The following is a 22,703-nucleotide window of genomic DNA, read 5'->3' as shown; positions in this document are numbered from 1 at the left end:
GGAAGTATAGGGGCGACTGGAAGATACCTTTAGCATGAAAAGCCGTATAGGTATAGCTATCAAGAGACAGGCTTTGCAGAGTATATGAGTAAAAATATTATAATCCTTCTTCATTTGTGCTCGTAATGTTCGTTGTGTGATTGTAATAGCTGATTGCTCACTAATTTAGCAGTTTTTTGCAGGTACCTTCTATGTAAACGGACTAATTTCTAAGCAGATAATGTAACAAACAATAGTTACTAATAATCGTACAATAATAATTAGGAATTTATTGAAACCGTCCCCTCTAATGTAACAATTGCCCTGGCACGTGCTACATGCCATATTTGATCAGACACGCCTAAAGAAAAGTCATATCTTGGGAGTTGCATTGAGTGAAAAAATGCGTCTTGTATAAAATTTGCAGAGAGTTCCGTGCAGGAATGGACGAGGGGCGAGGTTATGTATTAGCTAGACCCCCTTGGTCGATAGGTGCTTGGATCACTCATCTGGTTAATTGAATTAAATAAAAACGTTTGTTCTTTTTGCTCTTACTCTAATTACATGTTCAAACTTGGACGTCTTAAGGAAAATTTAACTTCGTAAGTTATTTCCTACACCATATTTTCTTTTATATAATCATAACAGAACATAACATCAACAGATAAATCGGTCTATTATGAGTACTTTGTGATTGCCGCACGCTACAAATTTAAACTTGCAGCCGACCCGCTATCAATGCAGCAGCAAGTGTGGCTCACGTAGCAGCGCAGACATATTTCACGAACATAGCTGCTTCTAATACCACGCCATTGAGGTGGAGGTGGAGGGTATTAGCGCTTGCATCTTCTGATTACACTGTTTGTTGCAGTTTAAACCCTATTCAAGGTTTATAACATTATATTAGTCTTCGATTTCTACGAGTAGATATAATTTAGCGACGAGTTTACTTTACATTATACACTGTTTTAAACTTTCACGATTTTTACACATTATTAAATTGTACAACGGGACTTAATCGCGTATCTAAGTTTTAAGATTTACCTCCGACGTTTCGAGGACAGCGTTGTCCCCGTGATGGTCTCGGAAAAGACTCACCACTCCGAGACCACGGGGACAACGCCGTCCTCGAAACGTCGGAGGTAAATCTTAAAACTTAGATACGCGATTAAGTCCCGTTGTACAATTTAATAATTATACACTGTATTCGAATTAAAGCTCGACGGAATTTAATTTTGCGAAAATTAACCCCAAATTTTCTCCGAATAGGCATTTACTCGTAGTTTTCCAAAATAATTAAATTAGGTTAAGTACTTTTCTATCACAAACCATATTTTGTGAACCTATACAAAATTACTGAGGGACCAAATTTTCATAAAAAAAGTGCCTAAGCAAAGATGAGCCGTGTCTTTTCAAGATAATCCTATCGTAAAAAAAGTCAAGAAGAGTTAGGAAAACCATACAAATGTTACATTTTTACTAAAGTTTTTCAGATTATACGAGCTTCCAGTCATTCTTTTATCATTTAGTAATTGTAATTAACTTATTACATATATTTCTTAGGGTAACATTCCATTTCTGACCGCAGCTGCACTACTAGTACAAACGCGTCGCTGTTACTGTCAATTTCCATAGTAAAATGAACAGTAGTGCAGCTGCGGTTGGAAATGGACTATCACCTTTATTCTCCTAACCGTAAAGAAAGAACAAGAACAATTAAAAAGTGTTGAAGCATTTCATTGTAAATACTCGTACTTCGTCTTGAAGTAAAATCATTTCAATTTGTTTTTGTTCTACAATAAAAGGAGCTTGCAGCTGCTAGAGAAAATCTGAATCAAATACAGTTCTACAAAGCGTGCGATTGTTTGTGATTGTAGAATTACAGCTTTAAATTCTTTGGAAAACTACGTAAGTACCTGTCTGATATTTTATGAAAATAGGTAATTTCGTTTTCTAACCAGTAAACATGATTTAGTTGGTATTTAGCTACTCTTTTTATATGCGATTTTAAGGTAAGTTACAAAATTACTTACTTATATACATATTATTGCGAACAAATTATCTTATTCTATACAAAATCTTCACCTGAATTTAAGGATATACGCGGCTTCTGTACAAGTAAAAAAGAAATTCATTAAGTACTTATATTATCATCAATGAAACATTTTATTTCAGAATTGTCATTAGGTAATAATTATGTTCTATAATATTTATTCATGTTGTTTCTTTTATAGGGAAATAGCTTCGCAGTCCTTTATTTTAGTAAAAGACATGTCTTGACATCGAGGTTGCTTTGCTCCGGAATTGTCTAAGTAATTGAAACGTTCGCGTAACTCTATTAGTCTGTGATAAAGACAGGTTTTGCAGACTGGTTCATTTGTTTATTTTGTGCTGAGTGACATTTGTTTTGATGTCTAGCTAGAGCCTCTGTTTCTGTATTACGAGTAGCTCTAAACGTTCAAGGATCCAACCTTAATCTACGTCATTTGACCATTTTCATCGTTGTTACTCTGTAAGCTGAATCGGAAAATACGAAATCAACCAAAAATCGACCTATATAATGATTCGATCCCATGGACGTTTTTTTTTGTTGTCCCCTACACTTTTTTTTCAATTTTGGGATTTTTTTATGTTATTTCTACTCAGAATCATGAGCTCTTTCTATCCTAATAGGAGAAAAAAAGTGTCACCATTTTTCATAGACTTTGTATGGCGGTCGCGAAATAGAAAGATCGAAAAAAGTATGGAAATTTTAGGACACTTTTTTTCTCCTATTAGGATAGAAAGAAATAACATAAAAAATCCCAAATTTGAAAAAAAGTATAGGGGACAACAAAAAAAGAACGCCCCCAAATTACACAAAAAATTGTTTGAAAAAAGCGACCTGTAGAGGAGAACTTTGGGACATAACATTAATAATAGTTTCATGACTAAACAAGTGACTGAAATGGTACATACCTACAACAAGTAACATTTGCGTACATTTTTCGCTTTGACCCAGACGTAGCCTTAGAAACAGTATTGTGTATATATAGTTAATTGAAGAACTGCGTCGTCTAGCGCAGCTCTGGTATTCTTATAGAATGGAAATTATTTCTCTTTCACTGCAGCCTGATTGAGGCTGTAAAGTAATTGCAATCTGTACTTACTTTGAATAAAAGTAATAAATCATTATAAATATTTTTTCACCACACCATCTCGGAAAGACTTACTTTGCACTTAAAAAACGGATAGCAAAGTTGCACTTTCAAAGCAAGTTGCACTTTGCTATCAGTAATTCACATGTGAGGCAAAGTAATCAAATGCAAATTTTGAGTTGTTTTCTTGTTTTCTGGTAGAATTGTCTTTTAAATGATGAATTTGGATGATAAATATTTAATAACATTCATTTGAATTTGATTTGGTTTGATTTTGTTTGATATTTTACATTTAATATTTGCTTCGGGTTGGTGTGGTGAAAAATTTTGTGTTTCACTCGGGGGCAAATTTTGTTTAACCCTCGTGCTTTGAAACCCTCGCAACGGTCAAGATTCCATTTTTCGAACCACTCACTACGCTCGTGGTTCAATTTTGGAATTTTTCGCTTGCTCGGGTATCAATATTAGCACGAGCGGTTAAACAACAACTTTGCCCCCTTGTAAAACAAATAGTAACTAACTATTAAATGCTATTTTTTTATTTTATTTCGTTCTATACCGTAAAACGGGGTGAGTAGGTTTCGCGGGGAGAGGTGGGTTATGAATGGGGAGAGAAGGTTTGAGAGGGGGGTGAGAAGGGATTTTAAGGCTACTGCTACAAAAATAATGTATTCCAATTTAAAATGGAGCTATAGTAATACGCATAATAAAAAAAAATCGATCCAACAATCTTCCAAAATCACCTTTGTATGAAAACCCCGGGGTGAGGTGGGTTTTCCTCTTTATCGTCAAAGTTATGAAATGGAACTAGGTATCCAAAATAAAATAAAAACTAAAATACAAACGTCCGGAACACTTATTATGCTGGTGTATATAATCGGCGGTCGGCAACCCGCGGCCCGCGGGCCGCATGTGGCCCGTGAACCTGTCACTTGCGGCCCGCGAGCCTCCCTGGCTATTTTGTATGTAATATTGACAAACGACAATGTCTGATAAAGTCATAAATATTAACAACGTGCGGCCCGCGTCAACTTCGTTAACTACTATGTGGCCCTTGGCTGCTAAAAGGTTGCCAACCGCTGATATACACCATTCAGTTTTCATATGTAAAAATAAAATGTTATCGAGGTTTGAATTTCAGTTTTGACCCTACTCACCCCATTTTACGGTATATGAACACCGTGCTTTAACCTTAAGGGATACCCCTCGTTCGACTGATAAGAGTGAGTTAGGCAGGACATTTCTGACTCCATAATTTAAAAAAAATAACCTTTAATAAAATATTGGGTAAACTCCAATGGTTAACGTTATTCGAATCATTCGGGCTCTGTATACCTTTACACTGAAATGGAGTCTGCAGTAAACTGTTCCAAACAAGTATATATAAAGGTTATCGTCCACCGGTGGTAAGAACGGCCATTAGTGAGATAAATTCCAGGCAATCGCTACTCGGAGTTAAGCGCCGATTGCGCCCGACCAATGCCGATAAGCAACCACCTTTGTAAACTTCGCCTCTGTAAGACCTTACAATTCGAGGTTTCTTTTTCCTTTGAAATCCCCATTGAGCTCACGGAAGTCCTATTTCATTCCTAAATTAAGGATTCAAGAAGCAGTATTTTGAATAATTTATAATATAATCCTCAAAAATTAATAGCTCTATAATTTTTATTTATTTTAATAAATAAAATATTTAAGCTTTTAAAAATTAATAGTCCTGAACGCATTTGTCAAAATGAACTAGCTCTAACCGCGGAAAATGGCAAGAAATCGTACGGCAAGCAACATCTGTGCCTGATGTCAGCAATTTGTGGTGGTCGTGGTTCATGGACACTCTGCAAAGAGTAACTATAACGAGTATAACGACAAACAAGAAGCGAGGATAGTAGGTATCAGGTAAGTAAATAATATATTTGAAGAATATTGAAGCAGTTCGCTTATCATAGTGCCTTTGGGGTTTTTGCCATAAGCCAAAGTGACGTTTTAAGAAAATCCTATAGTTGATGTTTGGATGGCAACTGCAGCTGCATTAGGGGAGGTAGGGGACCATTGGGCAGTCGGGAGGCTCGGCCACCCCCTTTTAAATCAGGACGATTGCAATGGTCCCCTACCTCCCCTATTATTTCGAACATTACTGCATCACTCATTTTATCAAGGAAAATAAAGATCGAGAGAGAAGAAGAAGGCGACCTCAACGTCACTGCAGTCATGTCGCAACAGTAAGTAATGCAGCTTCACTCGACATCCGAAAGTCACCTTAAGCCATCTTGCCAATTTGAAATGGCTCTAGAATGGTTCACCTACTAATGTTCCAATTTCTTGACTGTATCGCCATGCATGATGTGTCATTGTCATGACTTTGTGGCGAAAACAAGCGAGGGTCCGTTCAATTGGCCAAACACGATCAATCACGTTGGTCGCTACTCCTTCCCGCCACTTAACTAATAGGTACTTTAATCAATTCAGTAACGGACTCACTAGCCTGACTTTAGATTTTGATTTCATCGTGATACTTTGATAAATTCTGTGGTTTTTGCTGGTTAATCGTCCACAAAACTACAGCAATGATGAATTATGAAATAATGCTGTACCGTAAAATGGCGTGAGTAGGGTTCGCGGGGAGAGTTGGGTTATGAATGGGGAGAGAAGGGATGAAAGGGGGGTTTTTAAGGCTACTGCTACAAAAATAATGTATTCCAATTTAAAATGGAGCTATAGTAATACTCATAATAAAAAAAGCGGCCAAGTGCGAGTCGGACTCGCCCATGAAGGGTTCCGTATTTAGGGGATTTATAACGTATTAAAAAAAAACTACTTACTAGATCTCGTTCAAACCAGTTTTCAGTGGAATAGTACAGTCATTTTATCCAAAAAACCGACCCTACCCGTGAATAATTAGTTCTTGGATTTTTTTTTCGTAGGTCCCTCGGGGGGGTCACTGGGAGTGTAAATTCAAAAAGTAGACTGAATCAGGCTCCTGCGTATATTCGAAAAATTGTTCGAACTTTTTTTGCACCAAAACGATATTTTTTGAATTGGACCTAAAAAAAAGCGGCCAAGTGCGAGTCGGACTCGCCCATGAAGGGTTCCGTATTTAGGCGATTTAAAAAAAAACGAATTAAAAAAAAATTACTTACTAGATCTCGTTCAAACCAATTTTCGGTGGAAGTTTACATGGTAATGTACATCATATATTTTTTTTAGTTTTGTCATTCTCTTATTTTAGAAGTTACAGGGGGGGGGGACACTTTTTACCACTTTGGAAGTGTCTCTCGCGCAAACTATTCAGTTTAGAAAAAAATGATATTAAAAACCTCAATATCATTTTTGAAGACCTATCCATAGATACCCCACACGTATGGGTTTGATGAAAAAAAAAATTGTGAGTTTCATTTCGAAGTATGGGGAACCCCAAAAATTTATTGTTTTTTTTCTATTTTTGTCTGAAAATCTTAATGCGGTTCACAGAATACATCTACTTACCAAGTTTCAACAGTATAGTTCTTATAGTTTCGGAGAAAAGTGGCTGTGACATACGGACGGACAGACAGACGGACAGACGGACAGACAGACAGACATGACGAATCTATAAGGGTTCCGTTTTTTGCCATTTGGCTACGGAACCCTAAAAAGCGTCAAATTCGAAATATTATCATTATCTCGTTTATTTTCAACTTTACGGCATAAATTAAGAGGACCAAGGAACCAAAATTGTTCAGAATTTAATTCTCTACAACTTTGTTTCTCTTCATTCATGCCGTAAAACGTGGAACATAGGAGATAATGATAATATTTTGAATTTGTCGCGTTTTTCAGGTTTAATTTCCAAAATATCGATTTTGGGGAAAAAAGGTAGGAACCAAAATTGTTCAGAATTTGATTCTCTACAAGTTTAGACCTCTTCATTTATGCCGTAAAGTTGAAAATAAACGAGATAATGATAATATTTCGAATTTGACGTTTTTAGGGTTCCGTACCCAAAGGGTAAAAACGGGACCCTATTACTAAGACTCCGCTGTCCGTCCGTCCGTCCGTCCGTCTGTCACCAGGCTGTATCTCACGAACCGTGATAGCTAGACAGTTGAAATTTTCACAGATGATGTATTTCTGTTGCCGCTATAACAACAAATACTAAAAACAGAATAAAATAAAGATTTAAGTGGGGCTCCCATACAACAAACGTGATTTAAATTTTGACCGAAGTTAAGCAACGTCGGGCGGGGTCAGTACTTGGATGGGTGACCGTTTGTTTGCTTGTTTTGCTCTATTTTTTGTTAATGGTGCGGAACCCTCCGTGCGCGAGTCCGACTCGCACTTGGCCGGTTTTTTTCAAATTTAATTTCCAAAATATCGATCCTAGTGTGGTATCTTTGGGATATTAGCAGGAATATATAGACGAACAGCATTCAGGACAATATCTATTTATTGATTAACTGCCTTGACATATATTCAAATTGACACAAGCCTTATGGCTTTCCAAATGCGGCCGGAGGGTGGAGGAACTGTAGTGTATCTACAGTTCCTCCACCCTAGTTATTAACACACAAGACATATATAATAGTTAGCTCAATAAATGCTACAACATAAATAAGATAATAACTACACCTAACTGACCTACCTACTTCTTATAATGTCACAACCTTTTCAAGCCTACACTTACGAACGTGGCGAGGTTCAGGCGGTACTGGGATAAGGCAATTGTATCGGATACTGTAAGTCACCGCGGCTATTACCCAGTAGCAACCTTTCCGAGCTCCATTTATTCCTACAATGATCAGGCGGACGTGTGAGATGAAGGCCCCTTCGCAGCACGCAATGAAGACGATGCAGCAACCACCAGGCTCTTCGTCTGTTGCTCTGACGGACGCTGCTTAACAGGCGCTATTCATATATTTTCCTCCAACGTTCTCTTGAACGATACATATCCGTGCTCAACTCTCCTCTGACAAGTATCGTCTCTCGAGCGAATGATGGAGCGCGATACCATTGCACCAGGTCACCATAGAGTGACCGGATCACAGCCTTCTCGCTGCCGCCCAAGATGCTTAACCACGCTATCAACACGCAGCTACATTCAGTCGTGTCGTCGTACGAGTCATTCTGATCTGCAGCCTTTTCGTCGCCTGTTCCAGCATTGCGTGCCCTCCCGCACTCCAACATACTCAAACATTCCGTCTCGTCACCACATGACGAGTCATGCAGGGCCGCAGCCTCTGTGCCGCTGGCTCCGGTTTGGTGCGCCCTGCCGCACTGACAAAATTGCGCCGAGTCGCCACACGACGGGTTGCGCTGGGCCGCAGCCTCCACGCCGCCGGCTCCGCCTCGGCACGCCCTTCCGCACCCACAAAAATGCGTCAGGTCGACACACGGCCACACCCTCTCCGCCGCTGCGCCAACTGCGAGGTGGTTCAAACGCTCCTCGACGTCGTCTTCTTCCAAGCCGAAATTGAACCCCTTCCTCCTTTGGCCATCGCCACGTCGAGAACCCGAGCTGCAGCTCTCCGCGCCAGGCGCGCTGTACTCAGGGCACACTCGTCGTAGATGGCCGGTGCGCTGACACTTGCTGCACACGTAGTCTTGAAAGCGACAGGTGCCTAAGCCGTGGTTGCGCGCTCCACAAGCCGCGCGGCTGTCCGCCCGCACCTTCTCCGCCGCTGCGCCAGCCACGCGAGCCTGGCCGCCCGCGTCGTGCGCCCGCTGCCCGCGTCCCGCGGCTGCCTCCAGCGCGTGCACCGCGCTCTCCGCCGCCGCGCCGGCCACACGAGCCTGCCCGCAGTGCCCGCCCGCGTGCGCTCGCTCGCTGCGTCCCGCGGCTGCCTCCAGCGCGTGCACTACGCTCTCCGCCGCTGTCGTAGATATGTCTCCGTCCATTACTGCTGCGTCTTGGTACCTTCCGGCTAAAGTGGATGGCGTCGGCTGGAGATGTTGCCGCATGAGCTCAACCACCTTTTTTTTTTTTTTTTTTTTTTTGACGGAGTGGGAATGCATTTACGCACGGTGTGTGGGACTCGCCGCTCCTTGTCCCTCTCTTGGCGAGAGGGGGGGAGAAATTGGCCCTACCCACTAAACCCACTCCGGCGTTTCATCCTCTTTGCCGTTCGTGAGGGCACACTGGGATCGATATCATACCACCACGGCGCCCTCCGGCAGCCCCGGCTTATCGCCAGGGCACCCTCACAATGCAGGGGGGGGGGGGGATCAGAAACGCTTGATCCCCACCCCTACGACGTGTGTGGGGCCGTGCAATGCAGGTTCGGTACCCGCCGGCCCCACTAGGGCTCGAGGCGAGCATATGCCCTTCGCCTTCGACCCTGCCGCCTGCGTCGAAGAGGAAGCGCGTCAGCAGCCGCTTCTCGCTCCCTTTCCGCCTCCTCCTTCTGCGACATAACCTCTTCGCAGAAGGAGGCCACCGCTTCCCATTTCCTCTCGCTACCCAGCATCGCCGCTATTATGCTGTGTAGCGAGAGGTCCGCCACCCCCGTCGCTGCCCTGAGGGAAGCTCTTTCCACGGCCCAGCGATTACACTCCTCCAGAGTGTGCTGAGCCGTGTCATCCGCCGCGCCACATTCGTGGCACTGAGGCCCCGGCTCCCTCTGTATTTTGTGCAGGTAGTGTCCAAAACAGCCGTGTCCGGACACCACCTGCGTCACCCTATATGTCAGGGCCCCCTTGCCCCGATCCACCCACTCGTCCATTATCGGGAGAATAGCCCCTATGGTTCGGGTTCCATAGTGGCTATCCTCCAAGGCCTCCCTCCATCTCTCTCGCAGGCGCTCCGCGGCTCCCCGCATCACCCTCTCGGCCTCCTCCGCGTCTGGGAGCTCCCCACGCCCCCTGGCTTCCGCCCTCAGCCGGTACCTGTCCGCCAGCACCCCTGCGTCCAGCTCCCAAGGCGGGGTGCCGGCAAGGAGGCATGCTGCTGCGTGAGAGGTGGTGCGGTAGGCCCTCACCATCCTCTGGGCCAGCACCCTCTGTGGCCGACGGAGCAATGCCCTCGCGCGTCCCGTCAGTCGTCCAGCCCAAATTGGCGCTCCGTAGAGCGCCATGCTCCGGACGATCCCCGCATATAGCCGCCTACATGGGGCATTCGGCCCCCCCAGATTAGGCAGTAGGCGGCCCAGAGCCGAGGCAGCACCAACGAGACGAGGAGCCAGTCTCGCAAAGTGCTCCTCGAAGGACCATCTTCTGTCCAGGACAAGGCCCAAGTACTTAATGTGGGCCTTGACCTGGACAGCTTCGCCCCCCACCCTCACTGCAGTGCCCGCCGGCAGCTGCCCCCACGCCCTCATTCGCCCGAGGACCATGGCCTCGGTCTTCGGCAGTGCGACCCTAAGCCCCAGGAGTCCTATGCGGTGCACCGTGAGCTCGGTCGCTACCGCTGCCCTTCTGAGCACCTCTTCCAGCTGCTTTCCCCGTACGGCCACCAGTGTGTCGTCCGCATAACATACGGTGACCATGCGTGGAAGCTGCGACCCCCGGATCACCCAGTCGTAACCGAGGTTCCACAGGAGGGGACCCAGGACAGACCCCTGTGGGACCCCACACACCATGGCCCTCGCGCCCCGGACACCTCTCTGCTCATAGAGCACTACCCGCCCCGTCAGGTATTGCTCTATGACGCGCCTCAGATAATGAGGCACTCCATGGTAGCGGAGTGCCTCCCCAATGACTGCGTAGGGGAGGGACCCGAACGCGTTGGCGATGTCCAGAGACACCGCCACCACTCCCTCCCCCTGGCCTGCCGCAAGCAGCCCGAAATCCCTCAACGCGCCCACCGCGTCTATAGTGGACCGCCCCCTACGGAACCCGAACTGGCTGTCATGCAAGTTCGGACCTGTTTCCACTAGGTGCTGCTGTATACGGGAGGCCAGGATTCGCTCGAAAAGCTTCCCGACCTCATCCAGCAGCACGATGGGGCGGTAGCCAGCGGGGGAGTCTGGTGGGCGCCCCTCCTTCCTCAGTAGGCACAATCGCCCCTCCTTCCAGCATCCCGGGAAGCGCCCCTCCTCGAGGCAATCGTCCAGGAGGGATCTGAGACGGTTCCCGAGGTGCTTGAGTGCCAGGAAAAGCACTTTTCCTGGCACTCCGTCCGGTCCCGGCGCTTTGCGTGAGCCCCTGAGCCGGTCCATTGCCCACTCTATCTCGTCGTCGGTGACGGGGATGACGACGAGAGGTTCCACTGGGTCCACTACTGGGGGGGCCATCGCCGGTGGGACAAAGTGCGGTGCCTCCGGAAACAGGCCCTCAACCACTCTCCGGAGGAGTTCTGGGTCCATGGACTCCATGGGCGGGGCGCTCTGCAATTTATTGCGCACCATTCTATAAGGGCGACCCCATGGGTCCCTATTGAGGGTTGCCAAGAACTCCTCCCACCCCTCATTCTTCGCCTTCTTAATGGCCTGCTGGAGGGCCCGCTTCTTCGCTGCCCATGTGGTGCAGAGGAGCTCCTCCTCCTCAGCGGTGTGCCTCCTCCTCCTGCACCGCGTGTAGGCCCGCCGGGCATTATTGGAGGCCGTGCGTAGGGCGGCGATCTCCGGAGTCCACCAATAGACTTGTTTTTTGCCTCGGGCAGGCCGGGCCCGGGGCATGGAAGCGTCACAAACCGTCTCCAGGGACCTTCTGAAGTGGACGGCCCTCTCTTCGATGCCTCTTGGGGCCGCCTGGGGAGCGTTCCACGCCTCGATGATGGCGGCCTCTTCCGCCATTTCTCTGTCGAGGCGGGCCAACGACCATCTTGGGAACCCCCCTCTCCCTGCACGTCGGCCATGAGGACTGGTCGGCGCGGCCCTCTGCAGTGGAGAGACCCTCATGCGGATATATAAATGATCCGAGAGGGTCTCCTCGTCCTCCAAAACTCGCCACTCGGCAACGCGCGCTGCCAGGTCGGGGGTCGCGAAGGATAAGTCAACTATAGACCCCCCATTCCAGCGGACGCACGTCTGCGTGTTGCCGTGGTTGAGGAGGACCAAGCCAGCCGCAGCCGCCCAATCCTCAACCTCGGCCCCTCTGGGGTCGGTGTTTGGTGACCCCCATGCTCGGCTCTTGGCGTTGAAGTCTCCCAACACAAGGATGGGCGCCTGGCCGGCCCTTCTCACCACCCCCTCCAGGTCCCCCAGGAAGCGCTGGAAGGCATTCAGCGGCAGGTTGGGGGAGAAGTATACCCCGACTACTATGATTCCTCCCCATTTAGCCGCCACGAATCCCTCCCCTCTCTCTATGCCCATGAGGACTTCCCCCGGCACCGAGGCCACCAGCGCCACCCGGCCGTCTCTAGACCCTGCCCAGTTGGGCCGAGGCGGGACAGCGTATGGCTCCGCCACCGCAGCCAGTGCAATACCCCACTCCGCCATGTTCTGCATGAGCAGATCCTGTGCGGGAACGCAGTGGTTGATGTTGCACTGCAACACCTCCCATGAACCTTGTTGCGGGTGTACTTGCATTATTGGTCCATTGGCTGTCCCACAATCATCTGTTCCGTCGGAGGGGGGCTTGGGTCAATAGCCGGGGCGGCCTTTTCCGGAGCCCCACGGTTCCCACTGCGGGCTTCCACTCCCCTTACCTTAGGGGGGTTACAGGAGAAACCGCCCATCCTGTGCTTCGCTGGCAATTTCGCCTGATGGCAGACTGCGCAGAAAGCCTCTGCTTGGCAGTCCGCCCCTCGGTGCCCCGGCTTGCTGCAGCGGAAGCACAGATCACCTCTTTCTACCGGGGAGGGGCACGTGGCCCTAGTGTGTCCGATGCCCAGGCACTTAAAGCACCTGAGCACACCAGGTTCCAGTGCTTTAATTCGGGCGGACGACCACCCTATTGTCACCCTACCCACCGACGCCGCGGCGCTCGCCGCCTCTATAGGGCACTGTACAAGGGCCGAACCAGTGCCGCTGTAGCCAATGCGGATGTCCCCGACCCGGACATCCGCATTCGAACAACCCCCTTTGGCCGCAATTGCCGTCGCCACTGTTTCCGGTGTAGTAGCCTCGTCGAGGCCGGAGACTCGAAGACGCGCCATCTTAACCGGTCTATAGACTCTGGCCGCGTCTCCTATGGCTGCCTCCAGGCGCACCTTCAGAGCGTCGGCGGTGCGGCCATTGTCTGCCCCCGCCACTTCCAGGATGCGGGTCCCGTCCGCCGTCTTCCGCATATTAACGTGCTCGAGGCCAATCTCCTCGAGCCGAAAGGCTTGAGTGGCTCTCAGCATTACGGAGGCGTACGACTCCTTCGCCTCTGGCTTAAGAGCCACCACTACCGCTGCGGTTTTCGGGACCGCCAGCTTTTTGGCTGCCGGGGCCGCCGGCTTACCCGCTTTTGTCGTCGAAGCGGCAGGAGGGGTGGCCTTCTTTTTCTTTCCCCGCTTCACCACCTGCGTCCATTCCCCCTGCGTGGGGGGCATCTGTGTGGGGGCTGCAGGCACCGGCTTGGGCCCAGCCGCCGTCGTCTTCTTGGTCCGCGGAGCAGGCGCAGGTCTCGCAGGGGGCATGAGTGTCGCCCCCGTCGCAGTGGTTTGTCTGCCGCTGCCTCCCAATGGCCCCCTGTTCGCTCTCAGTTGCGGGCTGGGCTGCTCCGGGACGGCAGGCGCATTATTAGGGCCCTCTGCCCTTTTTCTATCTGCCGCTAACGGCGGCCGGATGATCGGCTCCGGAGGGAGGCGCTTCTGGATCTCCTGCAGCCTGGTGTTCACCATCCCTCCGATGGAGGCAAATAGCTTCTGCTCTAGTTCCTCCCTGAAGGAGTTGAGAAGCGTCTCCACCTCGGCCCTTAGGAGGTCCCCTGACCCATTATGGTCCATCGCGGGGGGTGCCTGAGGGGCCGCCATTCCCCTCTCGGAGAAGGCTTTCCGGAGCGCTTTTGTCTCCGATCGCATGATGGCGAGTTCCTCCCGCATCCTTTTATTATCCGCTCTGAGGGAGCGGATCTCCTCTCCTTCATGCCGTGACTGCAGCTGTTCCATGGCGGCCTTAATAACGCTGCAAGCGTCGTTGATGGTGCCCCTCACGCAACCCCCGATATCGGAGGACTTCGCCGTCTGCTCCAATACTGTCTGAGCAGCCCGGCGTGCCGCCTCAATGGGGTCCTTATCCCCCAACGGGGACGCCCGACCCTCGTTCCAGCAGTCACCGTCCATAAGCTCCTCATCTTCCTCCTCAGGATCCAGGCCCATGCTGTTCCGCAGATTTTCGCGGGCGGCCGACAACCCAGCGTATGTTCCAGCGGCCTTTTTCCCTCGAGCTGGGATTTTTAGTTTAAGGCGAGGCGCGCCGGACCCTACACCGCCGACTTTCCTCCCCCTCCGAGCCGAGCTAATTTTCGGCGGCTCATTATCGGGTTCCAGTTCCCCTTCGTCGGGGTGGACCCTTTTTGCCCCCGCCTTCAGCCCCTTGCGTCTCTGGAGCGCTTTTCCCTCCTCCCCACCGGGCACAATCTGGGAAACAGGGAGGCCGCCTCCAGCCCCCTTAGTCGCCGCGTTTATTTCCCGGGCCGTTTGCCGAGTGAGCCGCAGCGTCGTTTCTTTCTGAGGATCAGTCCCCAAGCTTGTCGGCATCAGTTTATCTTCGCCATTGTCGTTGGCATCGGTGCGCACCGTCGGGGTGCCCACCTCCACCGCCAGATTAACAAAATCCATTCCATTGCCATTGTCGATTGAGTTTTCCGTCCGATTTTTATATTTGTTTTTTATTTTGTCTGCCATGTAGTTCCCACGAGTATGGGACGAAAGGTTTGACGCATCGGGTAACGCCCATTCCGTAGTATGCGCCAGCTATGTACTGTGCAGGTCGCCAGGTATGCACAGGTTTTTACGACTTCACTGTCGGGTTTTATAGAGTTTTCCTTCTCGCGGGCCGGCCAATTAAGGCAAGCCCTCCGGTCCCAGTACTCCCAACGTACCACCATCACGCCATAGGATGGTGGTCTTTGAAGAAAGCACCAGGTTACGGGATTCAAGGGAAGCTGGCTAATGCTCCCCTCAGAGTTCCTTTCGAAACTCCCCCCTCTTAATCCTCCCCTCCTTTATCCCTCCTTGCTCCTGGTAGTGTCCCTCACCCTTCGCCTGCCCGGTATGGGTAGCCCTTTCCGGTATAGCCTAGGAGATCATAGAGACACGCCAAGAGCACCCCCCCCCCCACCCCGGGATGTTCCCGGGTGTCAGGTTATTAGCAGCACCGGTAAGCAAACCCCGTAGGAGATCACTTATCGCTGCCCCCAGGGCGCACCAGCCATAAGCCATTCCCTTGACTGCGGATCCGCGAGGATCAGCAGACATCAGAATGGCCCAGACCCTCGTGGAGGTTACCCGACCTAGCGCCCCGAGCTCAACCACCTGCGAGTAAGGCAGTGAAGAAGCTTTCTTCGGGCTGACTAAATTTACGAGCAGCTCGTACGCTTCGTCCCCCATCGTAACAATCAGGATGGGGAGTCGTCTGACCTCCGCAATATCGTTGACAACAAAATACAACTCGAGCCTGTCCACAAATGAGCCCCATTGACCGGTTCCGACATCGAACTCTTCCAAGTTTTCGACTGACATTTTTGGGCCAAATTTTCACGCGTACTTACTTTGTAACTTGTTTACACTGAATTTTATTTTATTTACTCGTCGCCACTGTGGTATCTTTGGGATATTAGCAGGAATATATAGACGAACAGCATTCAGGACAATATCTATTTATTGATTAACTGCCTTGACATATATTCAAATAGTTATGCGGCCGGAGGTCGCATACACTACACCTAGAAGAAAAATTGTGAAGACCAAACTTGTAGAGAATCAAATTTCCTACAATTTTTGTCCTTTCGGTTTTACTGTAAAATCAAAAATGACCGAGTTATTAAAAAAAACCGTTTTATTGAAAAAAAAACATTTTTCGAATATACGCAGGAGCCTGATTCAGTCTACTTTTTGAATTTACACTCTCAGTGACCCCCCCGAGGGACCTACGAAAAAAAAATCCAGGAACTAATTCACGGGTCAAAATCTATAATGACTGAACTAGAAGTTAGCATGGTAATGTACATCATTTTTTTTTTTAAGTTTTATCATTCTCTTATTTTATAAATTCATAGGGGGGGGGGGGGGGGCACACATTTTACCACTCTGGAAGTGTCTCTCGCGCAAACTATTCAGTTTAGAAAAAAAAAAAAGACGGACAGACATGACGAATCTATAAGGGTTCCGTTTTTTGCCATTTGGCTACGGAACCCTAAAAATCGATCCAACAATCTTCCTATAAATCACCTTTGTATGAAAACCCAACTCACCCCAAATACGAGGGACTACGGGGTGAGGTGGGTTTTCCTGATTATCGTCAAAGTTATGAAATGGAACTACCCACAATAAAATAAAAACTAAAATACAAACGTCCGGAACACTTATTATATCCATTCAGTTTGCATATGTAAAAATAAAATGTTATCGAGGTTTGAATGTCAGTTTTGCGCCTACTCCTAAAGTTTAAATATATGATGTTTCGACATTATGGTGTTGAGATTGTTGCTATAAGTAATTCGAAAATGTAGCAGCGAAAGTCAAAAATTTTCTTATAAAACTTTAAATTCAACAGCCACCCACGCCACATCTGTCACTGAGAAATTAATAAGCACACATGCTCAGGTTTGAAAACTTATGACTACGCATCTTTAGACTTTGACAAAATGCTGAATTTCATAAAATAATTGTAGTTAAAGTTGAATGGATTTAAAATTAGCAATGATTAAAAAAACCGGCCAAGTGCAAGACTAGACTGATGAGCTTTTTTAAACCGATTCAAGCTTGAACTGTTGTCACATCATTTTTGCTCGATTTATTTATGAAAAACAAATGCATTCATTGAAATCCCAAAAAATATTGTCATAATTCCTATTTTCTTAATATCTATCTCATATTAAATGTTAGTGTATTCTATCAAATTAATCCCTTCGTCAGAAACTGTCACCCACAACCGTTGGAAGTGCTGTCAACCGTAATTAATATCTTGTCTGGGGCATGATACCAACGTACACTATTTTACTCTTTTAAAATTAATATAAAATTAATTCAGCTGCCAATAGACTATTCTTGTACATTGAAATATGTAAATCAATTAAACAAAAAAATACTGAATTGTGGTTTAAGTACAAAGATTTCATAAAATCAATTATTTAATGATTTATTATGAAAGCTGTGTGGTTTTTTTGTGCAGTTTGTCCAAAAATGTTTAACCTGTTAACCCTTCACACTAAAACCGCTTGCTGAACCGATTAATATGAAATTTGGTGGATAATTGGAGATCATTTAAGATCCGGGGAAGGAATTGGAAATAGTTTTAGTTAACGCGAAACTTATACACAGAACCGACTAAGTTACGGGCAGAAGCAAGTAGTCACGAGCAGAATATAGGTATAATAAATCTAAGGCTCAGCTCTTTCAACCACATACTTCCCCAACAACGTTCAATAGGATAATAATACCTATTTCGGGATACCTAGTCTGTACCTAATATCATCGAACTGTAGCAGACATGTCTTATCGTCTGGATTTATACCTGAAAATATATTCTAATAATACATTTAGTCGTGGATAAAAATACTGAAATTCAATTATCAACAGTAGATTTCTGAATGTTTGCTTTGATGAATTTTGTTTCATAATACACGTGCACGGGCACGTAATATCATTCATCGATTACCTTTCGGGGGGCCAATTCGAACCCGTTCATACGCCCGTGCGTCTCGCTCGCGCAAATACATGTCGGACAAGAACGAGCGAAATGCAGGCGCATAATATATGAAAATAAAATGCTAACATTTGAATTTACCTACTGTACGCTCAAATTGGCCTCTGGGTTTTACATATATCTAGGTATAAGTTTATACATATACCTAGATAATAATCGACTTTTTACTTTGCTACATTCAGTGTATTAATTTGTCTGATTGAAATAAAATTTGCTTATATCCCGAAAGTATTTGATCGGCTTTAGTCTTGAGTTATCAAGGTTTCATATCATAACCCTATTTAAAAAGATGGTGGCTGCATTCGAAATTTAATAACCTCAATTTGATGTGAGATAGTAACATTTTGGTCGGAGCTTGTTAGACTTGTTCTTTTTATGAGACATAGGGCCCGATTCGGATTTTGAAATAGACATCTGTTAGATATCTTTTAGACATCGCTAAGATACAATAACGATATGTTTAAGATCTAACCTGTCAAATGTGACATTTGCGCGATTCTGGAGATACTCTTGAACGATTTCCACAAGATATGGCTTAGAGATCCAATTCACATCTAACTCTATCTAACGTAAAAGTGACATTGGTTGCCCGAATTGCGCTGCAAAAGAGAACTAGTTGAAATCTAAACTATAACGTATCTAGAATGGATCTCGTACGTGTCGTCTCTTGTGAATATCTTGAAGTTCGAATACGGCAGTATGTAGAAATAGATCTATGCTCAATTGTCGTAAAATACCTAGACAAACCGGTGGGAATCGATTTTTATTGATGCCCCGCTTCTAAATCCTACCTATTTTCTCAAGTTTTAACGTAACTACATATATGTATAATATATTTGCATCATAACACAACAGGTTTTTTCTCTGCACTGTTATTTTATTGTATTCGTAATATGCTCGGTCCCAGGCAATAAAATAGCTATAACTTTTCTAAATAAATCCGTTGCCTACGAGAGTCGTAAAACGACAAACACATTTCAATTCGCAGACTCCTTAATGAAGTGCTTATACTGTATGTGACATTGAAAATAGCGGGATGCGAAAACAAAAATAAAACTTCAAAGATATGAAAAGACTTATTTACTAAATTATTTTAATCCTATTTGTGGTAGCACATACATGACTGCGCTGCGATAAGGTGCTAATAAAAAGTAATAACATGAGAGTAATAACGTCATTATTATCTTAACAAATTACTTGGACGTTGTGTCAAGTTTTTATCCTATTGTATTAACTAAAGTAAGAGCTTAGTTGTAATTAAGATAATTACTCTTTTGGTATGAGATTATATTATTATGAACGGCTATGAGCATTTATTTATTAGCTGTATTATTAATAACTCGTTACAATGTTTTACATAAGTATGTAGTTACCTACATTTTGACAAAATAGTGTTACTTAGTAGAAGTATAATTTAAGTACATAATGGAATAATTTAATTTAATTTCTAATAATTAACTTTTTGTTCCGTATAGATAATTATTCGTGTAAGTTATTAAAATTAAAAGGGGGAGATTCTGAAACATTTAAAATTTATTTTAGATTTATAGGTATGTATAAAAGTACATTATTATGGCTACGGAACTCGTTAATGAAACTATGTCTACTAGCCATAATTATAGTTAATAATTTAATATCTACTAACTTCTTATCAACCGTCTGAGTTATGAGCCAAATATTTCAGTTAACAAAATAGTTCACTGCTAATAACGGTATCCTTTGTCTTTCCGGGTCAAGTCTTTCTGAAAAATACATCAAACAGTTACCTAAGATTTAAAAACAAATATTAATATAGATTTCCCTTCGAACCGCCGAACTTATTCAAAAGGTTGGTTCCTCTGTGCATCCAGCACAATACACCCTTTCACCGGCCACAAAAGGTGACAGGGAATTATCGCGACCCAAAAATACTACAATAGATTCAGCGAGGGCCCTTTCTCCGCGACTAACGTAAATAATGTTAGTATTTTATGTCAGCGAAATACAGAATAAATATATTAATGCGCCTACATTAGGGAAAGTCAGAAACAAATGATTAACGAAGCAAAATCTAAAAAAAGGTTTTTGTGTGTTTATACAAGATTTTCTTTATTTGGGCGAACCTACTGAAATCCATACCATTAAGAGTTTATTCTTTAAGGGAACTACAAGATTTAGCGTTGAGAAGAAAATGTGAAAATATATCTAAAAATGTTTATAACGAACGAATATTCAAATTTATTATAGAACGACCTAGGTGACCACCCCGTATCATTTTTATCAAAAGGTGTTGCCAGACGACATTAGCGCCAGCGCTATCTCTAACAAAATGTAACCTTTTCTACTCGCAATGTGTCAGAGCTTTGGGTAAAATACGTTATCTATGTTTTCATCAATCCCATTTACCGGCCTCAAAGTCAAGGCAAAGTTAAACACAACACAATTTTGCCTCAGGTGTCCAATAAATAAACAGATTTGTTACAAAATACCGTTTTCCACGCTTTGTTCTTTTCCCTGCTAATAGAAGAGCTAATCCTTGAGTTGCGTGCGCAACTTGTAATGGAAAAACTACCCAACTCTGATTTACTTCGTATACTTTCGTAGTCTCATTTTCTTTCTCGGAGTTTTTTAATCAAATCATTACTAGAAAATTTGTTTTTCTAAAGAATTGTGCTAAAAGAATTTGCTCGCAATAAGATGATAAGACTTATCGAAAGAGGTTCAGTGTTAAGAAATTTGGACTAAGTAGGTACCTAACGCAAACCACTTTCTCTAACATTTGCAATACCTAAAGGTAAAGGAAACACAAAAAAATCTTACATAATTATTAATTACTTAGGTACATATGATTTTCACGCATTTAGCAACCATATGCTTACGCTAACCAACAAACAAAATTTTGTATGAAGTTAATTTTCATTTATTATACGCGACATTGGGAAGGGTTAAAAATCGAAGCAGCTAAGGATTAAAAAAAAACAGCCAAGTGCGAGTCGGACTCGCGCACGGAGGGTTCCGCACCATCAACAAAAAATAGAGCAAAACAAGCAAAAAAAACGGTCACCCATCCAAGTACTGACTCCGCCCGACGTTGCTTAACTTCGGTCAAAAATCACGTTTGTTGTATGGGAGCCCCACTTAAATCTTTATTTTATTCTGTTTTTAGTATTTGTTGTTATAGCGGCAACAGAAACACATCATCTGTGAAAATTTCAACTGTTTAGCTATCACGGTTCGTGAGATACAGCCTGGTGACAGACGGACGGACGGACGGACGGACGGACAGCGGAGTCTTAGTAATAGGGTCCCGTTTTTACCCTTTGGGTACGGAACCCTAATAAAAAAGATAAAATGTTGCCTGTCTCTGAGCTGTCTACGAGGTATATTTTTAACTCATTAATAACATGAAGGCAGACTAAATTCAGCATCAAAACAAATTGATTACTGTCATAGATTCTTAAGAAATGTGCTCAAAAAATGAAATATTGACTAGGTATACCATTAATCTTGTTACTTACTTTAGTCTATAATTTGTTATTTTCTTTTAGTGAGATGGCTACTCTGCAATTACTATAAAAATAGCTAGCTATTTTTGAGCTTAATGTAAATTTTTACGCTCAGAAAATAATCAAGTTTGGCTGCAGTTGTTAGGCTGAACCGTACTAACTTAAAATTGATATAAATATTGCAAAGACGTCCAGTTATTATTATCATAAACTGCATTCAAAGTGTTACTTACGTAGCTTATCCTAATTTAATTTTCCAAAATGCCATGGAAATTGTGGAAATTAGAATATTTCTAAATACCTAAAGTGGAATGATGAAGGCAGTTTGTATAAATGAGAAAGTAGATTGCTTTTTTCGCTCCCTCCCTTTTCTATATTCTATTGAACGGCCCGTTAGGTTTAGCAGGGCTGCCAACTTGGAGGATATAATCAAACGGAGACGCCATGTCTGTAATTTTCTGTACAAAACAGTCTGCCGATTTTTGCGGGGGAGGGGAACGTCAAATGTATGCGTAACGTAAAAATAGCCATGTCAGATAAACGTCAGTCCATACATTGTGTATGACCGTTGGCCGCCTATTTTCGACAGAGGGGAAAGCCTGTTAATGGCTACTCCGTTTAGTTGTATCCTCCAAGGCTGCCAACGACGTGTGTTAATAAGCTATGCGCACCTAATCATATAAGCTACCGCTCGCTTAGATCTATTTGGAACCTCGATAACTCCAACAACCTATGCGGAGTGTATTGTATTTATGTTGGTATGCTTTGAGGCTAATTTAATTTTACCATTGCCGTAAATAAAATGTTACAGCCTGCTTATATTATGAATCTGAATTAATTAACAAGGTAAAAATGAGTCCTTTAAGTAGAAAATAAAATGAGGTTAAAAGTGTGTCCTTATGGGGGTGCGATTAACGAGTTACGTGTATATGGGTTTTACTTATTGCGGTTTTACTATTTGGCTACATAATTGTCTTTCACCCTCGATTAAATATCCATATACATCAAATCATTGATTGATTTATATTGTGCCTAGTCATAATGCTGCAGATTTGTTGTTAACTTAGAATATTTTACTTTTGAGTATGTAATGGTAACGGTTGATAAATGCACCTATTAAAATGAGGAATGATAAAAAACCGAGTGCTTGGCAACCCTAAGTACCTAATACCGTAAGATGAAGAAAGGACGGCTCACGGACTTAATTCGGCTAAGTACCGTCGATAAGGTCAGATATCCCGGTGTTAACATACATGTTTATGCATGAGACAATGATTCACGTCCGTAGCTTATCTTGGCTTTGTCACTATGGCAAAGCAGTTAATGCTATGTTGTGTTGTAACCCATTTAAAATAAATTAAATGATCTTAGATAATGTAGATCATGAGTAACATAAC

Source organism: Cydia amplana, chromosome 2 (assembly GCF_948474715.1).
Source record: "Cydia amplana chromosome 2, ilCydAmpl1.1, whole genome shotgun sequence".
Taxonomy (NCBI): Eukaryota; Metazoa; Arthropoda; class Insecta; order Lepidoptera; family Tortricidae; genus Cydia; species Cydia amplana.
Note: the sequence above shows the minus strand (reverse complement) of the source record.